The sequence below is a fragment of the Zootoca vivipara genome, chromosome W (genome assembly GCF_963506605.1).
Source record: "Zootoca vivipara chromosome W, rZooViv1.1, whole genome shotgun sequence".
NCBI classification, from domain to species: Eukaryota; Metazoa; Chordata; class Lepidosauria; order Squamata; family Lacertidae; genus Zootoca; species Zootoca vivipara.
Genome location: NC_083293.1, coordinates 6,000,876 through 6,026,568, shown reverse-complemented (window position 1 = coordinate 6,026,568; position 25,693 = coordinate 6,000,876).

Below are 25,693 nucleotides of genomic sequence, written 5' to 3'. Positions count from 1 at the left end.
ATGAATTCTGTGATGGGAAGTGAGATGGCTAGAGTGACTGAAGCTTTTTCCACATTCCAAGCACTGATAGGGTTTCTCCCCTGTATGAATTCTGTGATGGGAAGTGAGATCAGCGCTCAGACGAAAGCTCTTTCCACATTCGAAGCACTGATAGGGTTTCTCCCCTGTATGAATTCTGTGATGGGAAGTGAGATCACCATTGTTACTGAAGCTCTTTCCACATTCCAAGCACTGATAGGGTTTCTCCCCTGTATGAATTCTGTGATGGGAAGTGAGAACACCACTGTAACTGAAGCTCTTTCCACATTCCAAGCACTGATAGGGTTTCTCCCCTGTATGAATTCTTTGATGGGTCTTGAGATTTGAGGCTTTACTGAAGCTCTTTCCACATTCCAAGCACTGATAGGGTTTCTCCCCTGTATGAATTCTGTGATGGGAAGTGAGATAGGCGCTCAGACGAAAGCTCTTTCCACACTCCAAGCACTGATAGGGTTTCTCCCCTGTATGAATTCTGTGATGGGAAGTGAGAGATGTGCTGCAACTGAAGTTCTTTCCACATTCGAAGCACTGATAGGGTTTCTCCCCTGTATGAATTATGTGATGGGAAGTCAGATGGCTAGAGTGACTGAAGCTCTTTCCACATTCCAAGCACTGATAGCGTTTCTCCCCTGTATGAATTCTTTGATGGGAAGTGAGATTCTTCTTGAAACTGAAGCTCTTTCCACATTCTCTGCACTGATACAATTTCTCCCTCCTCTGTGTTCTTTCGTGTGAAGTGAGACTATTCCTCTGAAGGAACCTCTTTCTCTGATGAGAAGAGGACTGGGAGTTCTGACGGATGTTCTCTCCACACTCTGAATATTTATTTGGCTTCTCCTCTATGTGGATTCTGTTGTGGTCCCCCTTGTTCTTCCCTTCCAATTCATCACCATCTGCAATGAAGAGAGAAGCTAATTAGAACCTCAGGAAGAAATGGAGCTCCAGGTTATTGAACAAAGTTAATGAATGCCTGTGATAGAGGAAGAACTGAAGAATGTTAGATGTGAAGCCTTACTATAATTAATTCCCACTGCTTTCCCCCCCTCCTAGTATGAACTGATGTATTGCTTGGCTTTCATCTGGAAATGGATTTTGTTTGGCTCAATCCTGGAATCCACTCCATCCCCAAGGTCAGTCATCTCTTTAGTCAACCAAATACAGACAAAAACAAAAACAAATCTGATCTTCTACAACTTTTTGTAGTGGAGGTTCATCACATAGAGGTATGTATGAAATTTAAAAATGGATATTATCATCCAACTTTGTCGGTGAAACAAACAGCAACATCTTCACCAACGCACTTCCCAACAGCTGTTGCCTCAATCTGATTGGACTAAATTTAAATTTATACGCAAATCACTTTTTTCACATTAAACCTGTTCCCTCCCATGTTCAGGAGAAGACCAACTCTGTATTGTTTCATTGTTAACAGAAGAGGACAAATGACTATGACTCACACTTAATGTAAGCACAACGGCCACAAGAGCTCCTGACTAGGCATTCAGCTATGCGATGTTGAATGTTATTTGCTCTCTGCTGTTTCCTCGGTTTTTTTTTGTTTTAGTTTAAAGCAATTCATGAATTTAGAACTCATAACTGACCAGTAATGATGAATCATGTTATAGATATTCCTGCAAATTTATTCTGTTAGTTTTGAGATATACAAATGACACAAGAAGACTCGGTCTACATATTTATATCATTTAGTGGTCCTATGTTGCTTGTTTTTAAAAGCAAATAAAAGGCTATTCCAAAAAGGAAAGAGAAAGGCAACACACAGTGGCCCCATCTACGTTCAATCTGCAAAGCAGGATCAGGTCACTTTAAAGAGTCATGGCTTCTAGTGCTGCGCGATAGATCAGTAAGTTGTCTGACCTTGGTAGGGCATCCAGATCACAGTACTGGTTTTAGACATTTTGAGCTGCGGTGGCCGGGGAGCTGTGATGTATTCCTAGCTCAAATGGCTTGCAGATGACACAAGGTGCTCCCCTTCTCCATCTCCATCCGCCTGCCTGCCTCCCCCCACCCCCAAGATGAGCAAGCCCCAATACCTCTCTGGCTCCATCCCTCCATGCCCCTGGGACTCACCCGATCTCTCGGAGGTCCCTGGGAGGGAACGCTCAGAGGTTGTGGGGAGGGAAGCAGGAGACAACCTCACCAGGTCAACCGTCCACCTTCCCCCTTCCATCCTCGCCAGGTTTGCAGGATCCGTCTCTTTTGTCCTTCCTGAGGAGTCAAGGAGCCAAAACAAGCTGCAGGGTCCTGGGAGAGAGGAAGAAGCAAAGGGAGCCTCAGAGGCAGGGCCGTATTAAGCATATCCGGCACCGTGGTGCAAAGATCCTTCTGGCGCCCCCCCCTTTCCCATAGTTGTCAATCTTTTTAAGGGGGGGGAACCCCAAGGTTCCCTAGAGTTGTTGACTTTTTAAGGGAGCTGACACCACGCTTACACATTATCTCTGCTTGGGAAAAGAAAACAGGAAACTTTTTTAAAAATTTAATTGAATTTTTTAATATGATTCTTATAAAGGTTGACATAACAACAGTTCATTCCCCGTATCTTTACAGTTTCCCCCAGTCTTTCCCCCTCCCTTCCCACCCTCCCCATAACCGGGCCTTCCTTCTTCATATCTTTTAACCATGTACACAGTCTCTTCCTTTTTGCCTGTATATTCGGGTTGGCTTCTCCCCTTTCTACCCAATTCCTGTAGAATGCCCACTTATTTGTGATTTTTTGACATTTACTTTCCCATCTATCCTCAACTCCTATCTGTGCAAATATTTCTGATTGTACATATTCAAAAACAGAGTTGTTCCATTTTTCCATATTCCATTTAGCTTTTCCTTTCCATCCTAGAGCAATAATTGCCATTCCGGCTAAAATCATGATCTTATACAGCTCTTGCTTGTTACTTTTTACGTTGTAATTACCCAGTATTCCCGAAAACAGCAAGTCCCTATTAATTTCTATGTTTATTTGGGATAATCCAGAAATTACCTTTATTATCTTTTGCCAATATTCCTTAACCAAATTGCATTATTAATGAATTTTTAAAAGAAATTAAAAAAGAAGATGGGCTGCAATCCTATGCAGCCCTTGCACCCAACCTGCACCTAAAAATCTGCACAAACTTGCAGCAGAGAATTGCAGAGTAGGAATATGGGGGAGGGCAGGCATGGGCATAGCCAGGATTTATGTTAGGGGGCAGAATCTCAGTTAATTAAGGATTTAATTGGACTCCCTTGGACCCAAGGAAGCCCCGCCCTGCAAAACTGATCACAAGATGCAGCTGCGCAGACCATGGCCATTAACTGGGGGAGGGGCCTCAAATATTTTATGGGGGGCACCAAAGGGACCTCGGCCCTCGGAGTTGCCTCTTATGCAGTCAGTCATGGCTGGCTGGCAGACCTGTTGACTGTGTTCCTTAAGTTATAGGCACGCCTGCCAAGACCCCAAAGTGTCTCCTGTTAAGGTGCCCTGGGGTTATGCCAATCTGTGAGGAAGAGAAGCAGAATCTATTGCTCTCCCTCCCCCTTTTTGGCTGGGTTTCTACGTCCTTCATCCTTCTGGCAGGCAGAAATCCAGCAGGCGGGGAAGAATTCCTTTCAATATTGTTGCTGGAATGTTTGCAGTGACTGAGAGCTTCCATTGGGCCATGGCAATGGATTGCTTGGAAGTGATTTCTGCACCAGGTCAAGGAATTTGTAGCCCCCCCCATTACACCTGCATTTTGTGGCCTAAAGCACAGGAACGAAGCAGCAAAAGGTACTTTATGACCTCCAGGCAAGGACGGAGCGAGCCAAGGAGCGCCCCCCTTCCTTCCCCGGCTTGTTTGGGCCTCCTTGATCCCTCCGTGTTACACCGAATGACACTTCCCTCATCCCTGCCTTTTTCTCCCCTTTTCCGCCCCTTTCGCCCAAACTCCTCAGGTGACGCCTGCAATTTCTCCCCTTTGCTGCTGCGTCTCCTTTGCCCTCCGCCATGACTCTCCGCTCCCAGACTTGGGGGTCTCCCCCCCCCCCATGCATGATCTGAACAGGGACCCCCATGCACCCCCCTTCTCCCCATTGAACCTTCAGGGGGAAGAGAGAGGAGGAGACCCAAACTCTCCCCTACCACAGTTTCCAGTAACTAGCATTCAGAAGCATTACTGACACTGATCATGGAGGCAGTAAACAGCCATAATGGCTAGTAGCCATTGAAAGCCTTCTCCTCCACCAAGGGGTCTGATCCTCTCTGAAAACCACCGAAGTTGGCAGCCATCCCTGCCCCCTTCCATAGTTTAACAATGTGCTGTGTGAAGAAAGACTTTATATTATCCGCCCTGAATCTTCCGACGTTCAGTTTCATTGGACGTCCACGAATTCTAGTGTCATGAGAGAGGGAGAGGAAACTTCTCTCTCTTTACTTTCTCCCACAGCACGCATAATTTTATGAACTTCTATCATGTGTCACTTGCTACTTGCCTTTTCTTTAGACCAGGCACCCCCAAACTGCGGCCCTCCAGATGTTTGGGCCTACAACTCCCATGATTCCTAGCTAACAGGACCAGTGGTCAGGGATGATGGGAATTGTAGTCCAAAACATCTGGAGGGCCAAAGTTTGGGGATGCCTGCTCTAGACCAAGAACTCCCAAATGCAGCAGCCTTTCCTTAGAAAGGAGTCGCCGTTGATCATTTTAGTTGCTCTTTTCTGAACCTTTAGAACTTTACAACACACTTTTTGAGGTGAGGCGATGGAACTGTACAGATGCAGCTCCAAATGCAGGCTGGTGGCTTGTCTTAAGAGTAGATCAAGCTTGGTGCGACAACGACCCATTTGCCCCAATAGACCAGTCTCCCCTGTATTTTATGTTGTATAGAATATGGGATCCGTGTAATAATAATAATAATAATTTATTATTTATACCCCGCCTATCTGGCTGGGTTTCCCCAGCCACTCTGGGCGGCTTCCAACCGAATATTAAAAACAGTACAGCATCAAACATTAAAAATTTCCCTAAACAGGGCCGCCTTCAGTTGTCTTTTAAAAGTAAAATAATTGCTTATTGCCTTGACATCTGCTGGGAGGGCGTTCCACAGGGCGGGTGCCACTACTGAGAAGGCCCTCTGTCTGGTTCCCTGTAACCTCACTTCTCGCAATGAGGGAACCGCCAGAAGGCCCTCGGTGCTGGATCTCAATGTCCGGGCTGAATGATGGGGGTGGAGACGCTCCTTCAGGTATACAGGACCTGCAATCTGGTGTTTTTAAGATCTGCTTTTTTAGATTGTTATACCTGGAAGATCAAGTGTGTCAGACCAGGACCTGGGAGACCAGGGTTCAAATCTCTACTCAGCCATGAAGGTCTAAATGACCTTGGGCGACCTTGGGCTGGTCACTTTCTCTCAGCCTAACCTACCTCAGAGGGTTGTGGTGAGGATAAAATGAGGAGTAGAGATAGCCACATACAACAGCTTCAGCTCTATGCAGGAAAGAAGGGATATAAATGTAATTTTAAAAATATATCTATGTATGCTGCTGGGGTTTTTGTTGCTTTTTTTTGCTTCTGTTGTGCAGCACCTCAGAAATACTTGTTGGAAAGTGGTTTTTAAATCCCTAAGCAAAGGAAGAAACAAAATACTGCACATGGCAATAGATCAAAGAATCCAAGGCTCTAATTTCAACTGTGGGAAGGTGTGAGTTGTTTCCAGATGGCTGATGTGGCAATGGGGCCGGAAGGAGCCGCTTGCTGGAGCAAGGACCGAATTTCCACAGAGAGGAATTTTTGAGCAAGACACCTGCTGAAAGGTCAGAAAGCAGAAGGGAAGGCAAAGGTGCTTGCGGCTGCAATGGATGCCTGGAAAAGTGCAGGCCAAGTGCCTGGGCAGCAGGTCAGGACAGAGAAGGGCAAATGAAACCAGAACTCTTGAGGCTGCAATCAGTGGCAGACGTAACCTGCAAATCTCTTCAATTCAGCAGGACTGAGTAAACCTGTGAAGGATTACAATGTGTGGGGGGGGGGAGGGGGGGACAACTGTGGGAAGGTGTGCACCCACTTCATTTTTTATTCGCATACACCTTTTATTCTCACCACAGTCCTCCAAGGTAGGCTAGGCTGAAGGATAGTGATTGGCTCAGCAACGTACAGCCTGCAAACTTTGCATCTGAGTGCGGCTGCGAATCAAGGTCTCCACGGACATAGCCTAGCACTCCAACCACTGAACTGCACTGCCTCTTCTTACATCTCCAGTGAGGCGTAGATTATTTGACAGTGACATTCCCCCCGCAGTGCAGAGATGCAATAATGGAAACAAACACAGCCTCTCAACCCAACAGGGATGGAATACTTTTATAGACTGGGGGCTGCAATCCCGTGATGGGAGGAGCCAGAAGTAAAAGTGGGTGGGGCAAGGCTGGTAAGGGACGTGGCCTTGAGGGCTGCATTCAGCTTCTAGGCCAGAGGTTCCCTACCGCTGTTCTACAACACTCAGGCGTGCCTGTTTAAAAGACACGTCCCTTTCTGCTGAGATGACATTTTCACATCCTTTGATTTTATGATTCCAGGAATCTTTTTTTTTTTATATATCAGCAGTGATCAGGAATGGTGACAAAGCAGGCTTGCCTTACAAAACACAAAGCAGGGGGAAGTCCAGGAATGCAGGACCGGATCAATCTTTAGCCTCCAAGGCTATTTGTCAAGTGCACGGTTACATGCCTCTCCTCTTAGTCACCTCTGCACGTCAGGTGATTAAAGTAGTTGATAACACACGAAGCAAAAACTTGCCGATGTGCACATCAGGTCTATGGCTGGCCCCTGAAGATTGCTCTCGATGACAACACATCCAAGAGGAGCATCACAAACCGTTGGAATGTAAACGGACACCACAATTAAGGCGGCTGGGAACAAAGTGTGAAAATAAACGCACATGTCCAAAAGAAACAGCTGTGTCAGAGCTTTCTGATGAGCAGTGAAAAGGTAGCACAGTAATTTTTTCATTAAAGATTTTCTTGAGTTACAAAAATATGTGCAATGTCTCCAGGGCTAGGGCTAGGGTTTTTTGCGCCCTAGGCGAGATCACCCTCTGCCCCCCCCCCGCCCAAATAATGTGATTCTCTGTGTTGGCAATAGGTACCAGTATGCTCTCAAGAGACCCAACCTTCAGCAAAGTAGCCTGTCAGTTTTGTTCAGTGTACATGCTGTCAATTGCTGGGGTCCGGGGTGGCTGCGACACAATGTCCTCTGCCATGCTACCTGATAAACTGCAAATATGGTACTCACAGGTACATGATCCACTGAGTCAACCATTCATCCTATTATTTAATGTAAACTGCTTAGCTGCTTGTTTAGAGGAACAAGGGAATTGCCTTATACTAAGTCCATTGGTCAATCTTGTTTAGTATTGTCTACACTGACTGGCAGCAGCTTTCCAGATGGAAGTGAACTAAAGAGTGTCACAAGAGGAAGAAGAGGTTGGGATTTAATGGTCCTGGGGATAAAAGACAGAGGGAGAGAGAGAGAGAGACAGACAGAGACAGACAGACAGAGAGAGAGACATAAAGTGAAAGAGAGGGGGGGGCTTTTTTATTGAAAGAAAAAACAATACAAAACCATATTCACATAATATTCCATTTCAACAAAAAATACCCCCCCTCCCAATCCCAACCCAATCCCTGCTTATTTAACTTATATGCAGAATTCATCATGCGAAAGGCTGGACTAGATGAATCCCAAGCCGGAATTAAGATTGCCGGAAGAAATATCAACAACCTCAGATATGCAGATGACACAACCTTGATGGCAGAAAGTGAGGAGGAATTAAAGAACCTTTTAATGAGGGTGAAAGAGGAGAGCGCAAAATATGGTCTGAAGCTCAACATCAAAAAAACCAAGATCATGGCCACTGGTCCCATCACCTCCTGGCAAATAGAAGGGGAAGAAATGGAGGCAGTGAGAGATTTTACTTTCTTGGGCTCCTTGATCACTGCAGATGGTGACAGCAGTCCCGAAATTAAAAGACGCCTGCTTCTTGGGAGAAAAGCAATGACAAACCTAGACAGCATCTTAAAAAGCAGAGACATCACCCTGCCGACAAAGGTCCGTATAGTTAAAGCTATGGTTTTCCCAGTAGCGATGTATGGAAGTGAGAGCTGGACCATCAAGAAGGCTGATCGCCAAAGAATTGATGCTTTTGAATTATGGTGCTGGAGGAGACTCTTGAGAGTCCCATGGACTGCGAGAAGATCAAACCTATCCATTCTTAAGGAAATCAGCCCTGAGTGCTCACTGGAAGGACAGATCGCGAAGCTGAGGCTCCAATACTTTGGCCACCTCATGAGAAGAGAAGAATCCTTGGAAAAGACCCTGATGTTGGGAAAGATTGAGGGCACTAGGAGAAGGGGACGACAGAGGACAAGATGGTTGGACAGTGTTCTCGAAGCTACGAACATGAGTTTGACCAAACTGCGGGAGGCAGTGCAAGACAGGAGTGCCTGGTGTGCTCTGGTCCATGGGGTCACGAAGAGTCGGACACGACTAAACGACTAAACAACAACAACAACAACAACAAACCAAGAAGAAGTGGTCATAGCAAATTATTAGATATTAAAATTGTAAAATTGATGAATTTGGGATAGTGATTCTAAATAAGGGGAATATTGGTTCTGAGGTATTGTAATAGATAAAATGGGCGTTTTTCTTTTCCCTTCTCTGTTAAATATTGGGAATATCAGCAGGAAAGATTGATTATACACTGGGACAGCAATTTATTAATTTTCTATATTGCAAAAATAGAACAAGAAAAATGACAACTACATAGAAAACATCATCTCAGACAACAATCACAGCGTCATTGACAGGAAGAAGACAGTCAACGGCTGAATTGGACCCCAATGCAGACCTTCGGGAGCTAATAGTAAATATGAACAAAACAATCAATGAAAAATTAGACAATATGGGCCTGAAGATAGAGCAGAATTCAAAGATGATCGCAGAGCTGTCGGGTCAAATGAAAGACTTAACAATAAAGAACATGGCAATAGAAAAGACAGTGACAGAACTGGACACTAGAGTGATCAAACATGAAGATTCATTGAAAGAAATGACCAAAAAATTGCAGCAAGAGAACAGAGACTTTAAGAAAACCCAGGAAAGTTCAAGTGCACAGATGAGTGAAATAAAAAAGGCACACGAGGAGATGCTAGACCAAATTGCTGTATCAAAAAGAAATGGTTTTGAGATTCCGGGGCGTTCCCGAGACGCCGGGAGAGAATATAACGGAAAAAATAGTTAAGGAATTAGCTGATGGTCTACATGTGCAGGAGGAAGATCTGTTGCTAGATGTAGATAAGGTGTTCAGAGTAAGACCCGATCCAAAAAAGCAGTTTAAGGGTCCGGGAGATTGCCCGGTTTATTTTAATTCAAGACTTCTGAGAGATAAGATAGCGCAGAAAAGGAGAATGACAATGGAGGGACATAACGTGTTTGTGTACAAAGAAATACCCAAAAGAATTCTGAAAAAGAGGGGAAAGTATAAAGAACTAACTGATGCCCTAAAAATGAAAAACATTAGGTTTAAGTGGCTTTTTCCTGAAGGTCTGACTTTTACAATCAAAGATAGGAAAAAGTTTATCAGGACGGTAGACGAAATGGATAAATGCAGAAGGACTTATAGAAAGGAACTGGGAGGTGAGGGGAACCTGGAAAGGGAAGAAGAACAGGGGGAGGAGGAGGGTAGTATTGCTAGCTGAAGGGAAAGTAAAATTGCTATTTTAATTCTATGAATTTTTGTAGATGATCTTGTAAGGATATCAATAAAATCTGTTGAATATTTCTGTTTTCAATTAGTAAAATGAATTTAAATATAATTTCATGGAATATTAACGGCCTCAACGATAAGAAAAAAAGAAATAAAATAGAGCATATCTTAAAGAAAAAAAGATGGGACGTGATTTGTCTGCAAGAGACGCACATTGCCCCAAAACACGAGCGTGTGCTAATAAACAAGAGATTAGGGGAAGAATTCATTGCGTCTGACAAAGTAAAGAAGAAAGGAATAGTAATGTACATCAATCCCAAGTATGAGACGGAAGTTAAATTCAGGGATGCAGAGGGAATAATATTGGGGGTGCAAATAGTTAAGAATAACAAAAAACTATTGCTGGTTGGCATTTATGCCCCAAACAATAATCAAGGATCCTTTTTTAAAAAATTACAAATGATATTATTAGACCATATAAACGATGATTTGGTGTTAATGGGAGATTGGAACGGAGTGGTATCGGTGGAAAAAGACAGATCAAAAGGAAAGAAAAAATCAAGATCGGGCAGACTACCAAATTTTTTTTTTTGAGCTTATAGAGGAATTTGACTTAGTGGACGCGTGGAGGGATAAAAATGATAGGGAGGAACAATTCACGTTTTATTCGGATTCTAATAATCCGAATCCTTCAGTAGAATAGATGCTATATGGGTCTCGAGACAATTAATAACAAAAAGAGCGGAAATAGAAATCATGACAAAATCAATAACCGACCACAACCCTGATGGTGGGAAAGATGGAGGGCACTAGGAGAAGGGGACGACAGAGGACAAGATGGTTGGACAGTGTTCTCGAAGCTACGAACATGAGTTTGACCAAACTGCGGGAGGCAGTGCAAGACAGGAGTGCCTGGCATGCTCAGGTCCATGGGGTCACGAAGAGTCGGACACGACTAAACAGGAAGCTGTGGATCCTTGATTTTTGTGGTGCAGGCTGTACCCCTGGGCATGGTATGTGATTTGAGGGTGAATTTGGGGGGCCTCTATGCAAATAGGTGAAGATTCGCGAGGATCCGTGCTTCAAAACCACGTTTTTGGGCCATGGTGTCGCCAGGAAGCTGTGGGTCCTTGATTTTTTTGGGGCAGGCTTTACCCCTGGGCATGATATGTGATTTGAGGGTGAGTTTTTTGGGGGGCCGTGCAAAAAGGTGAGGATCCGTGAGGATCCGTGCTTCAAAACCACGCTTTTGGGCCATGGTGTCGCCAGGAAGCTGTGGATCCTTGATTTTTGTGGTGCAGGCTGTACCCCTGGGCATGATATGTGATTTGAGGGTGAATTTGGGTGGGGCCATGCAAAAAGGTGAAGATCTGTGAGGATCCGTTCTTCAAAACCACGTTTTTGGGCCACGGTGTCGCCAGGAAGCTGTGGATCCTTGATTTTGGTGGTGCAGGCTGTACCCCTGGGCATGATATGTGATTTGAGGGTGACTTTGGGGGGTCCCCATGCAAATAGGTGAAGATTCGCGAGGATCCGTGCTTCAAAACCACGTTTTTGGGCCATGGTGTCGCCAGGAAGCTGTGGGTCCTTGTTTTTTGTGGTGCAGGCTGTACCCCTGGGCATGATATATGATTTGAGGGTGAATTTGGGGGGGGGCATGCAAAAAGGTGAAGATTCTTGAGGATCCGTGAGGATCCGTGCTTCAAAACCACGTTTTTGGGCCATGGTGTCGCCAGGAAGCTGTGGGTCCTTGATTTTTGTGGGGCAGGCTGTACCCCTGGGCATGATATGTGATTTGAGGGTGAATTTTTTGGGGGGCTGTGCAAAAAGGTGAGGATCCGTGAGGATCCGTGCTTCAAAACCACGCTTTTGGGCCATGGTGTCGCCAGGAAGCTGTGGATCCTTGATTTTTGTGGTGCAGGCTGTACTCCTGGGCATGATATGTGATTTGAGGGTGAATTTGGGGGGCCCCCATGCAAATAGGTGAAGATTCGCGAGGATCCGTGCTTCAAAACCACGCTTTTGGGCCATGGTGTCGCCAGGAAGCTGTGGATCCTTGATTTTTGTGGTGCAGTCTGTACCCATGGGCATGATATGGGTCAGTCCATGAAAATGTGGAAAAATTTTTTTTGTGTAAAAAGTTTTTTTAATAATTTTTTTACATGTTATGTTTGTGTACACATATCAAAGTGTTTTGGCAACAAAACAAATTGTTCCCAGAATGCTTCATTCCAAAATGGCTGCCACCTGAATGTAGCACATGTTGCAAATGATTTTGTTTCTGAATTTAAACATACATTAAAGGTAAGATAAAATCTATTCAAACCATGAAAACAATGATTGTAATATGTCTATTGAAAGCTTAAAATGTCATCTTTCAATTGCAAATGGTCTATATTGCTCCAATTACATTCTTAATTGGTATTGATTGATGTTAATTATTGATGATTAAGCTGTAAAGTGAGTTACCAAAGCAAGTTATTTTTAGAATATCTTTCTGAATTGGAGCTTCAGAATTAAACTTTTCTGCATTTTCCTTCTAGGCAGTAGATGCAATGTAATCATGTAAACATTTTAATTTTATGTTACACTTTGTGCCCTACAAACACTATCAAAATGTGTAACGTGAGTTACCGCAATTATGGTAACTCACGTTACAGTGCTCACTGTGACGGTTTTGAATTGTTTTGGTATATTTTTCTTTTTCAACCGACCTACTGAAGGGTTAAACCTTTATGCAGCACTGTTATATAAAAAGGGAACAAGCCACAGCCTACCAAAAACAGAGAGAAGCAGTAGGACGAAAAGACTTTGATCAGAAGACTGCACTTATACAGGTTGACTTTTCGGAAAATTACAGCTGTGTGGCACAGGATGAAATTCAAAGTGCCCACTGGAAACAAAACCAAGTAAGCTTGTTTACTTGCTCAATGTGGTATAGTGGGAAGCACCACCCATTGGTTCTTGCTTCTGACAACCTAGATCATTCAAAGGAGACAGTGGTGTGTTACATAGATTTCATTTTGCAGCAGATTCCAAAGAAGTTGACATAATTAATGTATGGTCTGATGGACCGAGCTCACAATTTAAGAACAAATATGTTGTGGCTGCAATTGCTGCTCTTGAAAAAAAGCACCACAAGAATAAGGTGGAACTACTTTGCTACATCGCATGGCAAAGGCCCAGTTGATGGCATAGGAGGGACCATTAAGCGTCAAGTTTGGAATGCAGTGAGAGCAAGAAAGCAAATAGTTTCCAATGCCACTCAGTTTGTCACCACAGCAACTAAAGTCTCCAAAGTGAAAGTAGTGGAGATGACACCAGGCCAAATCATTAAACACAAACCTATTTGCTCCATACTTTCTACAAATAGTGATGAGTAACTAAGCAGACCTGTGAAGTCATTGGCGTAATTTCCCCACCTACTATGGTTAATTCAAGTTAATTCTAAACTGTCTCTAATATTCATGTTTAAATAAATATTTGTCAAAATTTCCTAAATGACAAGAAAATAATTATTTACCTTCATAGAATTCCAATGCCCAAAATTATGATTTGAAAAGTAACATGAGTTACCATGTTATGTAACGTGAGTTACCATGAGAAAAGTTATTCAATTAATAACCGTTGAAATTAGAAATGCCAGACCACTATGCTATGAAAGGCAAGGTTTCTGTAATACTCTTACCTAAAAAGTTTTTTTCTAAATTCATCATGGAGGAGGAAAAAGAAAAAACAGTGGGTGCATAAAATTAAGCTGTCCAATTCATGTAACGTGAGTTACCACACAAAAATAATTTTTATTTTTCATATTTTGAAATTAATATAAAAAAGGTAATAAGATTCTATAATAACCAGGTATGTATTATATACATAATTATTTTATTCAAGATTGCTTCTCAATTACTATGTTTAGATATTACTTAATTGTCGCAATCATAAGTCAAATGTAACGTGAGTTACCATGGATTTACCCATATGTGATTTGAGGGTGAATTTGGGGGGCCCCCATGCAAATAGGTGAAGATTCGCGAGGATCCTTGCTTCAAAACCACGTTTTTGGGCCACGGTGTCGCCAGGAAGCTGTGGATCCTTGATTTTTGTGGGGTCAGGGTAAAACGCGGATCCAGATGATTTTAAACGGATCCTCATGAATTCATATGATTTTTTCATTCAAATAAAAAAACAACATGATACTGTAGAGTATGTCTTAGTCTGTAGGCAGCACCAAAAAAATCACGCATCCACTGTTTCGTGCGGCCACAATGACACAAAAACATGGTTAAAAACCACAGATCCTCACGGATCCTCATGATTTCTGCATTGGGCCACCGCAAACTCACTGTCAAATCACATATCATGCCCAGGGGCACAGCCTGCACCACAAAAATCAAGGTTCCACAGCTTCCTGGCGACACCGTGGCTCAAAAACGTGGTTTTGAAGCACGGATCCTCACGGATCTTCACCTTTTTGCACGGGCCCCCCCCCAAATTCACCCTCAAATCACATATCATGGCCAGGGGTACAGCCTGCACCACAAAAATCAAGGTTCCACAGCTTCCTGGCGACACCGTGCCTCAAAAACGTGGTTTTGAAGCACGGATCCTCACGGATCTTCACCTTTTTGCACGGGCCCCCCCCAAATTCACCCTCAAATCACATATCATGCCCAGGGGCACAGCCTGCACCACCAAAATCAAGGATCCACATTTTCCTGGCGACACCGTGGCCCAAAAACGTGGTTTTGAAGCACGGATCCTCACGGATCCTCACGAATCTTCACCTTTTTGCATGGGCCCCCCCAAATTCACCCTCAAATCACATATCATGCCCAGGGGTACAGCTTGCACCACAAAAATCAAGGATCCACAGCTTCCTGGCGACACCGTGGCTCAAAAACGTGGTTTTGAAGCACGGATCCTCACGGATCTTCACCTTTTTGCATGCCCCCCCCAATTCACCCTAAAATCACATATCATGGCCAGGGATACAGCCTGCACCACCAAAATCAAGGATCAACAGCTTCCTGGCGACACCATGGCCCAAAAACGTGGTTTTGAAGCACGGATCCTCACGGATCTTCACCATTTTGCATGGGCCCCCCCAAATTCACCCTCAAATCACATATCATGGCCAGGGGTACAGCCTGCACCACCAAAATCAAGGATCAACAGCTTCCTGGCGACACCATGGCCCAAAAACGTGGTTGTGAAGCACGGATCCTCGCGAATCTTCACCTATTTGCATGGGGGCCCCCCAAATTCACCCTCAAATCACATATCATGCCCAGGAGTACAGCCTGCACCACAAAAATCAAGGATCCACAGCTTCCTGGCGACACCGTGGCTCAAAAACGTGGTTTTGAAGCACGGATCCTCACGGATCTTCACCTTTTTGCATGCCCCCCCCCCCAAATTCACCCTAAAATCACATATCATGGCCAGGGATACAGCCTGCACCACCAAAATCAAGGATCAACAGCTTCCTGGCGACACCATGGCCCAAAAACGTGGTTTTGAAGCACGGATCCTCACGAATCTTCACCATTTTGCATGGGCCCCCCCCAAATTCACCCTCAAATCACATATCATGGCCAGGGGTACAGCCTGCACCACAAAAATCAAGGATCTACAGCTTTCTGGCGACACCAGGGTTAAAAAACACGAACGGCAGAAGATGAAAATATTGACAGATTAAGTACTGTGTTTCTCACATTTTAAGACACTGTCTTAAATTCATTTTACTTAAGAAAATAAGCCTATGGCTTATTTTTTGGGGTGTCTTATTTTTAAAAAATTACCTCCTCTTCCTGCTGCGGCTTGGCGCCCGGAACTGGCTGCTGCTGCTGCTGCAACTGCACTGCTGGTCGCTTTGTTGGCGCTTCAGCAGGGCACGCTGCTGGGTCCCGCTGGGTCGGGGCTCCAAGTGGTGCATGCTGCGGCTTTTGCCAGGTCCCGCCGCCGGGTTGGAGCTCGGCAAAGCACACACTGCTGCCTTTGCAGGCTCCCGCTCCGTCGGGGCTCGGCAAAGCGCTCGCTGCTGCCTTTGCTAGCTTCCGCTCCGTCGGCTCCCGACCCAGCGGAACCTGGCAAGGGCAGCAGCGCGCGCAGCGCCGCGCCCCAACCCAGCAGGAGCCGGCAAAGACAGCAGCACGCGCTTTGCCGGCTCCCGCTCAGTCGGGGCTCGGCAAAGCGTGTGCTGCTGCTCTTGCCGGGTCCCGCTGGGTCGGGATTTGGCGCGGTGCACACTGCGGGTCACGTAGGGCCCTGCTGGGTCGGGGCTCGGCGCGGGGCGTGCTGCAGCTTCTGCCGGCTCCCGCTGCATCTGAGCTCCACACGTTGCGCATCCGCTTCCGGCAAGGACTGGTATCTTCCTTTTCCTGTTCCTTACGGAAGTGCCATCTGGACCTGCTCCCAGCACAGTATAGCAGCGTTTCTCAACTAGTGTGCCGCGAGACGCTGGCTGGTGTGCCGCGACATGCGGCGACGAGAAGGGCGATTTTGCAGCTGCAAACTCCACCTCCCTGGGCGTCCTATTTCTTCGCCCCTTCTAGTTTCCACAGACCAATCAGCTTTCATTATTTCCATTTTCCCCATGCCTCACGTGACAGGATCATCCCAGAATCCTTTAGCCAAGATGGCAGCCCCCAGCTAATAGTGCCGCACGTGTGTCTCTTTTTTGGAAAATCGAGCGGACTTCAAGTAGCTACTTTTAAAATATTCAATCTCCATCATTCAAAAGGTAGTTTGTTGCTAATTCACGGAGGCATGAAGACCAAATCGTCCTCTCACAAGTCCGAGAACACGCACAGGGTAAGATACGGGACGGCGGGGTCGGGTGGGGTGGATCAGAAACCCGGATCTTTTAAGAACTCGGCAGCGCTGACCCGCCAGAAAGCAATATTTGGCAAGTGTTTCTTACAGTCATAAATTATAATATAGGGCGGCACAGAGTTAATTTTTTAAACTTTTTTAATGGTGGTGTGCCTCGTGATTTTTTTCACGGAACAAGTGTGCCGTGGCCCAAAAAAGGTTGAGAAACACTGCAGTATAGTACCGGTACCCCAGCATGTCTTATTTTGGGGGGATGCCTTATATTTTATTGCCTTGAGAAAATCGTGCCATGGCTTATTTTATAGGCACGTCTTAAAATGTGAGAAACACGGTATGGATGTTGGTGATCTGACACTAAGTAAAAGCGAAACTAAAGAAGTGCCATGGTCAGATCACTACCTGGTGCAACTGGACTTCTCCACAACTCTTCCCCTCTCTATGGAGGTGGACCAATTTGGATGGTCCGCCCCCGCCACTTAATGGATCCAAATGGTTTCCAGAGAGTGGTACGGTAGGGGATGTTTTATCCCATGTTGATGGCCTTTCAGCCGATTCCCTGGTGGCCCGATGGAATGTAGAGTTAACCAGGGCTATTGAGTGTTTGGCTCCGAAGCACCCTCTCCAATTGCATGGAGCCCGGACAGCCCCGTGGTTCTCCATGGATCTGAGGGCAGTGAAACAATCGTTGAGACGGTTAGAGCGCCGGTGGCGGATAACTCATTCTGAAGCTGACCGGACACAGGTTAGAGCTCAATATCGAGCCTACCAAGTGGCGGTTTTTTTGCAGATAAAGTCGCTCAGATTCGGGAAGAGGTAAACTCCACCCTGGGAGCAGGGCCGGGGCGGGAGAGTGCTAGAGTCCTGTCTAGTCCAGTTGCGTGGGATCAATTCCATTCTGTTACCTCCGAGGATGTGGACAGGCTGCTTGGACGAGTGAAATCGACCACCTGTTTCCTTGATCCTTGCCCATCCTGGCTTATAAAAGCTAGCCAGGAAGGGCTGGGCGATGGGCTTTGCGGGTTGGTGAATGCTTCTCTGTGAGGGAGCCTTCCCAGACCCGCTGAAAGAGGCGGTTATTAAACCGCTTCTTAAAAAACCATCTTTAGATGCGGCCAATATGGCCAACTATCGCCCAGTCTCAAATCTTCCATTCTTGGGCAAGGTGATTGAGCGAGTGGTTGCTGAACAATTCCAGGCACACCTGGAAGAAGCGGACCATTTGGATCCCTTCCAGTCGGGATTCAGGCCTCATCATGGGACTGAAACTGCCTTGGTCGCACTGGTTGATGATCTCCGGCGGGCTAGGGACAAAGGTGAGAGCTGTTTCCTAGTTCTGCTGGATCTCTCAGCGGCTTTTGACACCATCAACCATAACATCCTTCTGGACTGTCTAGAGGGGTTGGGAGCTGGGGGCACTGTCATACAGTGGTTCCGCTCCTTCCTCCTGGGCCATGTTCAGAGAGTGGTGGTGGGGGATGAGTGTTCGGACCCCTGGGCTCTCACTTGTGGGGTCCCTCAGGGCTCTGTCCTCTCCCCCAAGCTTTTTAACATCTACATGCAGCCGCTGGGAGAGATCATCAGGGCGTTGGGGCTGGGTGTTCATCAGTATGCGGATGATACCCTGCTCTACCTCTCTTTCAAATCAGAACCAGTGAAGGCGGTGAAGGTCCTGTGTGAGTGCTTGGAGGCGGTTGGAGGATGGATGGTGGCTAACAGATTGAGGTTGAATCCTGACAAGACAGAAGTACTGTGTTGGGGGGACAGGAGGCGGGCAGGTGTGGAGGACTCCCTGGTCCTGAATGGGGCAACTGTGAAGGACCAGGTGTGCAGCCTGGGAGTCATTTTGGACTCACAGCTGTCCATGGAGGCGCAGGTCAATTCTGTGTCCAGGGCAGCTGTCTATCAGCTGAATCCCTACCTGCCTGCAGACTGTCTTGCCAGAGTGGTACATGCTCTAGTTATCTCTCGCTTGGACTACTGCAATGTGCTCTACGTGGGGCTACCTTTGAAGGTGACCCGGAAACTACAACTAATCCAGAATGTGGCAACTAGACTGGTGAATGGAAGCGGCCGCTGAGACCACATAACACCGGTCTTGAAAGATCTACATTGGCTCCCAGTACGTTTCCGAGCACAATTCAAAATGTTGGTGCTGACCTTTAAAGCCCTAAATGGCCTCAGTCCAGTATACCTGAAGGAGTGTCTCCACCCCCATCGTTCTGCCCGGACACTGAGGTTCAGTACCGAGGGCCTTCTGGTGGTTCCCTCGTTGCAAGAAGCCAAGTTGCAGGGAACCAGGCAGAGGGCCTTCTCGGTGGTGGCGCCCACCCTGTGGAACGCCCTCCCATCAGATGTCAAAGAGAAAAACAGCTACCAGAAGACATCTGAAGGAGGCCCTGTTTAGGGAGGCTTTTAATGTTTAATTGATTGTTTTATTTCATTTTTCTGTTGGAAGCCGCCTAGAGTGGCTGGGGACTCGCAAGACGACGAGGTTTTCTATGAAAGCCGCTTCATCTTGCGAAGCGCAGCCATAGAAAGCCGAAGCAGCAGCGAGTGGCAAAAAAGGGGAACCAGCTGTAGCGTGGTAAGAAGGCAAAGGAAGATCACCTGTCAGCGCGGGAAGCTGATCTTTCTTTGCCTTCCTGCCGCGTTACAGCTGGTTCTCCTTTGTGTTCTGCTGGTCTCTGCCAGTTGCCACAAACGGTGAGCGGCAACCGGCGGAGACCAGCGTAACGCAAAGGGGAACCAGCTGTAGCTCGGCAAGAAGGCTGACAGCTGATCTTCTTTGCCTTTTTTGCCGCGCTACAGCTGTCAAATCACTTATAATGCCCAGGGGCACAGCCAATGTAGGTCTTTCAAGACCGGTGGTACGTGGTCTCAGTGGCCACTCCCAGTCACCAGTTTAGCCAGGGCCGTCTTAAGCATATCCAGCGCTGTAGTGCAAAGATCCCTCCAGCCCCCCAACCCCTCTGTTTCCCAGAGTTGTCGACCCAGCAAGGTCAGGTGGTACCCGGTGCGGATTTTTTTTGTCACACCCCCCATTGAAATTATTAAAATAAGGAAAAATAAGATACTTACAGTTGCAAGTGTTATTTTCTTTTCCTTTTCTTTTTTTACATTGTGAGCCTGAGCACTTAAAAACCCCTTTTCCTAAAATCAAGATGCATATATTTTTAAGTTCTACTTATTATGAACATGTAAGAAATGGTGCTGAATTTCTAAAGCGACCTCTTTCGGTTTAAGCGCACCTATACATGCCTCTCCCAAAAGCCATTCCCTTTAAGCTCAGATGTGCAGAGGCTGGTTGTAGCCGTTCAGCACTCTGCCCATGCACAAAGAAACTCTCATTCCTCATTCCTTCGCATGTCCCAGGGTCAAACCCTGACACTGAAAAAATGGTTCTGGCTGAGTCCTGAAGTCACATTAAATCCCAGTTCAAAGCCATGCCATTTGTCCATAGGCGAGCACGTCCGTTTTGCCTTCCTCTTGATTATCAGCCAATATTTAGTGTATGAATCGAGTTACCAAAGGACTAACCTGCATGTGGATTTTCAATGATTTGTCAGGAGTTGGTGTCAGTTGAAGGAAAGCTGAACAGAGATGGGGGGTAGGTATAAGTCCCATCCATAGGGCCAGAGCTTGAGAGAGCTGCTGTTCCTTGACGATGGACATGGAAGAAGCCAGGCCATTAGGTGTACAGTGGAACCTCGGTTTACGAATTTTCAGTTTACGAATGCCGCAGACCCATCTGGAACGGATTGTTTAACTTTCCATTACTTTCGATGGGAAAGTTCGCTTCAGTTTATGAACAGACTTCCAGAACCAATTACACACATGCTTCGGGTTAAGTACGCTTCAGGTTGAGTACTCCGCGGACCCGTATGGAACAGATTAATCCACTTTCCATTACTTTCAATGGGAAAGTTCACTTCAGTTTATGAATGGTTACTCCGCGGACCGTCTGGAATGGATTAATCCACTTTCCATTACTTTCAATGGGAAAGTTCGCTTCAGTTTATGAACGCTTCAGTTTATGAACAGACTTCCGGAACCAATTGTGTTCATAAACCGAGGTACCACTGTAACTTCTTCCATGAGTATAGCACTCTTCTGGGAAAAGTCTCACGTATCCCAGAAAAAGAAAACTTCCTTCCATAGAACTCTTAAAAGGGCAAGAACACTCTCAAGGACTGACAAGGTAGTCAAGGGATCAAAGAACAGCAAGCAAGAGAAAACCCCACAAGGACACCCCTTAATAAAATGATGAAATCCACCAAGAACATCCCTGAACTCAGGTATGGGGAACCTCCTCATGTTACTGCACTACAACTCCCATCATCCCGTCATCCCTGGTCGCTGGCTCTGCTTGCTGGGGCTGATGGTAGTTGTGGTTCATCAATGTCTGGCGGGCTAAAGGTTCACCACATTGGTGCTAACAAAATGGTTCCTTGACAGCCGAGCGCCAATGTCACAATAAATAAATGTTGTTATTTTGGTTTGGTGGGTGCCTTGCTGCTGAGGGCGTTGTCTTCATTATAATGACCAGATTCACACAAACAGTGCTGGCCTCCCTTCAAGTACAGCTTTCCTCAACCTCGTTGCCTTCCAGATGTTTGGGATTGCAACTCCCACCATCCCTGAACTTTGGGAAGAAGATGGGAGCTGGAGTCTGGAGGGCACCAAGTTGGGGAAAACTGACATAGGTAATCAAGACTGAAGGACTGCCAGCTCCAAAATTACAGCCTCTGTTGCTGGATAGCTCAGTTGGTAGAGCATGAGACCCTTAATCTCAGGGTCATGGGTTCGAGCCTCATGTCGGGCAAGATTCCGGGTTGGATTAGATGACTCTAATGGTCCCCTCCAATTCTACAATTCTATGTTTCGAAACAGAGACCACCGTGCCTTCCGACTCATCTCTGCTCAACGGCCCAGTTGGGCAACCCTTGAAAATGGCGGCCCCCATAGGCAAAGTTAGGGAAGTGAAGGATGCGGGCAGGTTGTGCTTTGCACAGTGGATATTTCTCCCCCATATTTTTCTATATCACATGATTCATTTTCTTGCATACAAGGGCTGCGGATGGATGGGTATGTCCTCGACACCCAGGCAAACCAATGGCATATGACACTGGCTCTGACAGGCGGGCCCTGACCAGAACATGCTGTGGTCCATAGTCTTGGTTTTCCCAGGCTGGTGGGTGGGTGGGTGGGTGGTTGTCCCTGCCTCGCAGGGGCATTTGGAAAAGTGGAGCCTCACTTTGAGAGAACGGTTTAAAATGAAAATGCTGCAATTGACGTGTCCTTGCGAATCAAGTGGCATTCCGACAGAGCGTTACCAAATAAACCTTTTGCTATTTCACCTTCCAAAGCCTGCCTCGTGTGGAGTTGCTTCTCTGTTTATGGTACTTTCTCTTTAAACAACAGCCTTACTGCGTCTGCCAAAGTTGATCGATCAGGCCTGAGACACGCAGTGCAGGATCTTTTCTTTGCATGAGCGATGTACCAGGATTTTAAAAAAACAGACCAAAAACTATGGTTCCAGGTGCCCCTCCCCGCCTTCGAGGTGGCTTTGTCGGAGGCACGGCAATCTGCACCCCAAGGAGCGCGCAGCGTCGGGCGGCTGGGCTGGGCTGAGCAGGTGGGGGCACAGCCCCTTAACGGAGGCGGCTCCGCCACCGCCACCGGGAAAGGAGCGAAGCGGGGGAAGCGGACAAACGGGGGGTTCCGTGTGCCTCCTCAATACGCCCCTGCTGGGCAGGCAACATGGCCCAGGGTGCCACTCAGCCCAAGGGGAAAGACGCCCCTGAGTCTAGCTGCCACATTCTGGATTAGTTGTAGTTTCCGGGTCACCTTCAATGGTAGCCCCACATAGAGCGCATTGCAGTGTTCCAAGCGAGAGACAACTAGAGCATGCACCACTCTGGTGAGGCAGTCTACAGGCAGGTAGGGTCTCGGCCTGCGTACCAGATGGAGCTGGTAGACAGCTGCCCTGGACACAGAATTAACCTGAGCCTCCATGGACAGCTGTGGGTCCAAAATGATTCCCAGACTGCGCCCCTGGCCCTTCAGGACCAGGGAGTCCTCCACACCTGCCCGCCTCCTGTCCCCCCAACACAGTACTTCTGTCTTGTCAGGATTCAACCTCAATCTGTTATCCACCATCCATCCTCCAACCGCCTCCAAGCACTCACACAGGACCTTCACCGCCTTCACTGGTTCTGATTGGAAAGAGAGGTAGAGCTGGGTATCATCTGCATACTCATGCTCTGGTCAGACCTCACCTGGGGTACTGTGTCCAGTTCTGGGCACCACAGTTCAAGAAGGATACTGACAAGCTGGAACGTGTCCAGAGGAGGGCAACCAAAATGGTCAAAGGCCTGGAAACGATGCCTTATGAGGAACGGCTTAGGGAGCTGGGTATGTTTAGCCTGGAGAAGAGAAGGTTAAGGGGTGATTTGAGAAAAAGGAATTTAAAATGCTTTGGAGCATCTTTTGCTCAAGAGCCACAGAGCGGTATGCTGGAATCACATCCGCAGAGACATCATGTTTTGGTTGAAAAAAAGATGGGGCCAGTTCAGAAGATACCAAGCTATACCTTGCTGACTTTTTTGATCTTCTCAGGTCAAATTCTGAGCAAGACTACAGATTCAAATTTGATAAACTCAGTACAAATTGGAGCAAAGCGTTCTTAGACTACTTTATGGCAGACCTGCACCAAACAATAATAAAGCATGCTGGGGCCTGGATTCTAAAGAGACTGGACATATATAATGAAAAAAGTGGAATCACCACAAATGTCTCTGAGAGTTTTCATGCAGTTCTAAAAAGACTTTGACAATGGAAAGAATTGACGGTGGAAGCAATGGTGTTATCCTTACATGCAATGCAAAAATTTTACTGGAGAGAAACTTTGTGTGGACTGTGTAACACTGGAAACTTTCATTTGCGGTCTCAGTTTTTCAGACACTCAAGATCACCCAGGGCAGTCTCGAGCAGGTCGGGCGCCCTGGCACTGAGTAGCGGAGATCGCTCCGGCGCTCCCGCCCTCGCAGGGCGCAGCATGGTTTCCGCGCAGCTTCGTCGCGCAGCGCCCCACCTACCAGCCCGGCGCCCTGGCACACCGCACCACCGGGAGTCTACCTAGAGCCGGCCCTGAAATAACCAGAAGATACAGTCTTTCCTCATATAGCTTGTGATCCATCACAAATCATGGATAACTTCTGTGGCCTAAGAAAGATGAAAGCTATGAGAAGGCACCATCAGTTTGTCAAATGGTACCATGATCCTTCATGGTAATGAACAATTTAATAGATGTTTGTCCACAGCTTGGTGTATTTGTGGTAAGGGTTAGTAAAGCATTATGTTGTCTGCCTTTTCCCCAAAGAGAACTGCTCTTGCCCATCATCCAGAACTTGCTACCATATTATAGCTGCCAAAAAAATCTATTGGCATGCCACCAGAACCAGGGAAGCCTCACCGGTTGCAGCTCACACAGTTGAAGCGAAATAAAAGGCAGAAGAGTAGATTGGGAAGAAAGTTCCTCAGACTGAAGGAAAATATAACAGTAGCTCCAGCATCTGATTCAGTGCAGGCTGCTGAGAAGTTGGACTCCTAAAAAACAGATCACCGACGGACTATGAGACAGGGAAGGTAAATGGTGTTTCCATGTGCTGCTCTGGTTTGCCAGAAGCGGCTTGGTCATCAGGGGCGTAGCCAGGATGAATATTAGGGGGGCAAGGGGCAGTGCCAAGGGGCAGAGCCAAGGGGAGGGGGGGGGCACAGTGGGGCAAGGAAAGCTCCCTTCTCCCTTGCTGGCTGTGGGGCGGGCGGAGGGAAAGCCAGGCAACCGCTTTGCGCGGTTTGCTAGAAGGGACATCTCCCTTCTCCCTGGCTGGCTGTGGGGTAGGCGGAGGGAAAGCCAGGCAACTGCTTTACGCAGCTGTGGGGATTTTCCTCCACCCGCCCCACAGCCAGCCACGGAGAAGGGAGACGGCACCGGGCGGGCAGCGGGGCAGGTTGGCCAGAGGCCCTGCTTCTAGGGGGGGGCAACTCCCCCCTCCTGCCCCCTGCCTACGCCCATGTTAGTCATGCTAGCCACATGACCAGGAAGCTGTCCAGACAAACACAGGCTCTCTCAGCCTATAGAGCGAGATGAGAGTGCAACCCCAGAGTTGTCCACGACTGGACCTAACTGTCAGGGGTACCTTTGTTGTTGTTTAGTCGTTTAGTCGTGTCCAACTCTTCGTGACCCCATGGACCATAGCACGCCAGGCACTCCTATCTTGCACTGCCTCCCGCAGTTTGGTCAAACTCATGTTCGTAGCTTCGAGAACACTGTCCAGCCATCTCGTCCTCTGTCGTCCCCTTCTCCCTGTGCCCTCAATCTTTCCCAACATCAGGGTCTTTTCCAAGGATTCTTCTCTTCTCATGAGGTGGCCAAAGTATTGGAGCCTCAGCTTCACGATCTGTCCTTCCAGTGAGCACTGACGGCTGACTTCCTTCAGAATGGAGAGGTTTGATCTTCTTGCAGCCCATGGGACTCTCAAGAGTCTCCTCCAGCACCATAATTCAAAAGCATCAATTCTTCAGCGATCAGCCTTCTTAATGGTCCAGCTCTCACTTCCGTACATCACTACTGGGAAAATCATAGCTTTAACTATACGGACCTGTCACAGGCGATGGGTTGCGACTACTCTAGAGTAACGACTCTCCAGTCCTTTGCCTTTTCCATGCTTTTATTAAGTGCAGGCTATTTACAGTGCTAGAGCTATACAGGATACATCCGCTCAGTCTGACCCAGAACCCTGGAATGGCGCGCTCCGCGTCCTCTTCCAACATAAGAGTCGGGGCACCCCAAATCTCCTCCCGCGTTTCCTTCTGCGTAATTCCGGAACCGGAGGGGGAAAGGGTCTCTTTTCCATGTTTTCCTTCTCCCCCTCTTCCCCCTCTCTCTCTTCCTGTCCCACGTGCAGCAGGGGCTCTCCTATGCTGCTAGGGCCCCGTCTCCTCCTTCCTCCTTCCTCACTGGACTCTTCCCCCTCCCCGCTGACGCTACTGCTGGTGGAAGAGCTACTCCTCAGGATGGGGGGGG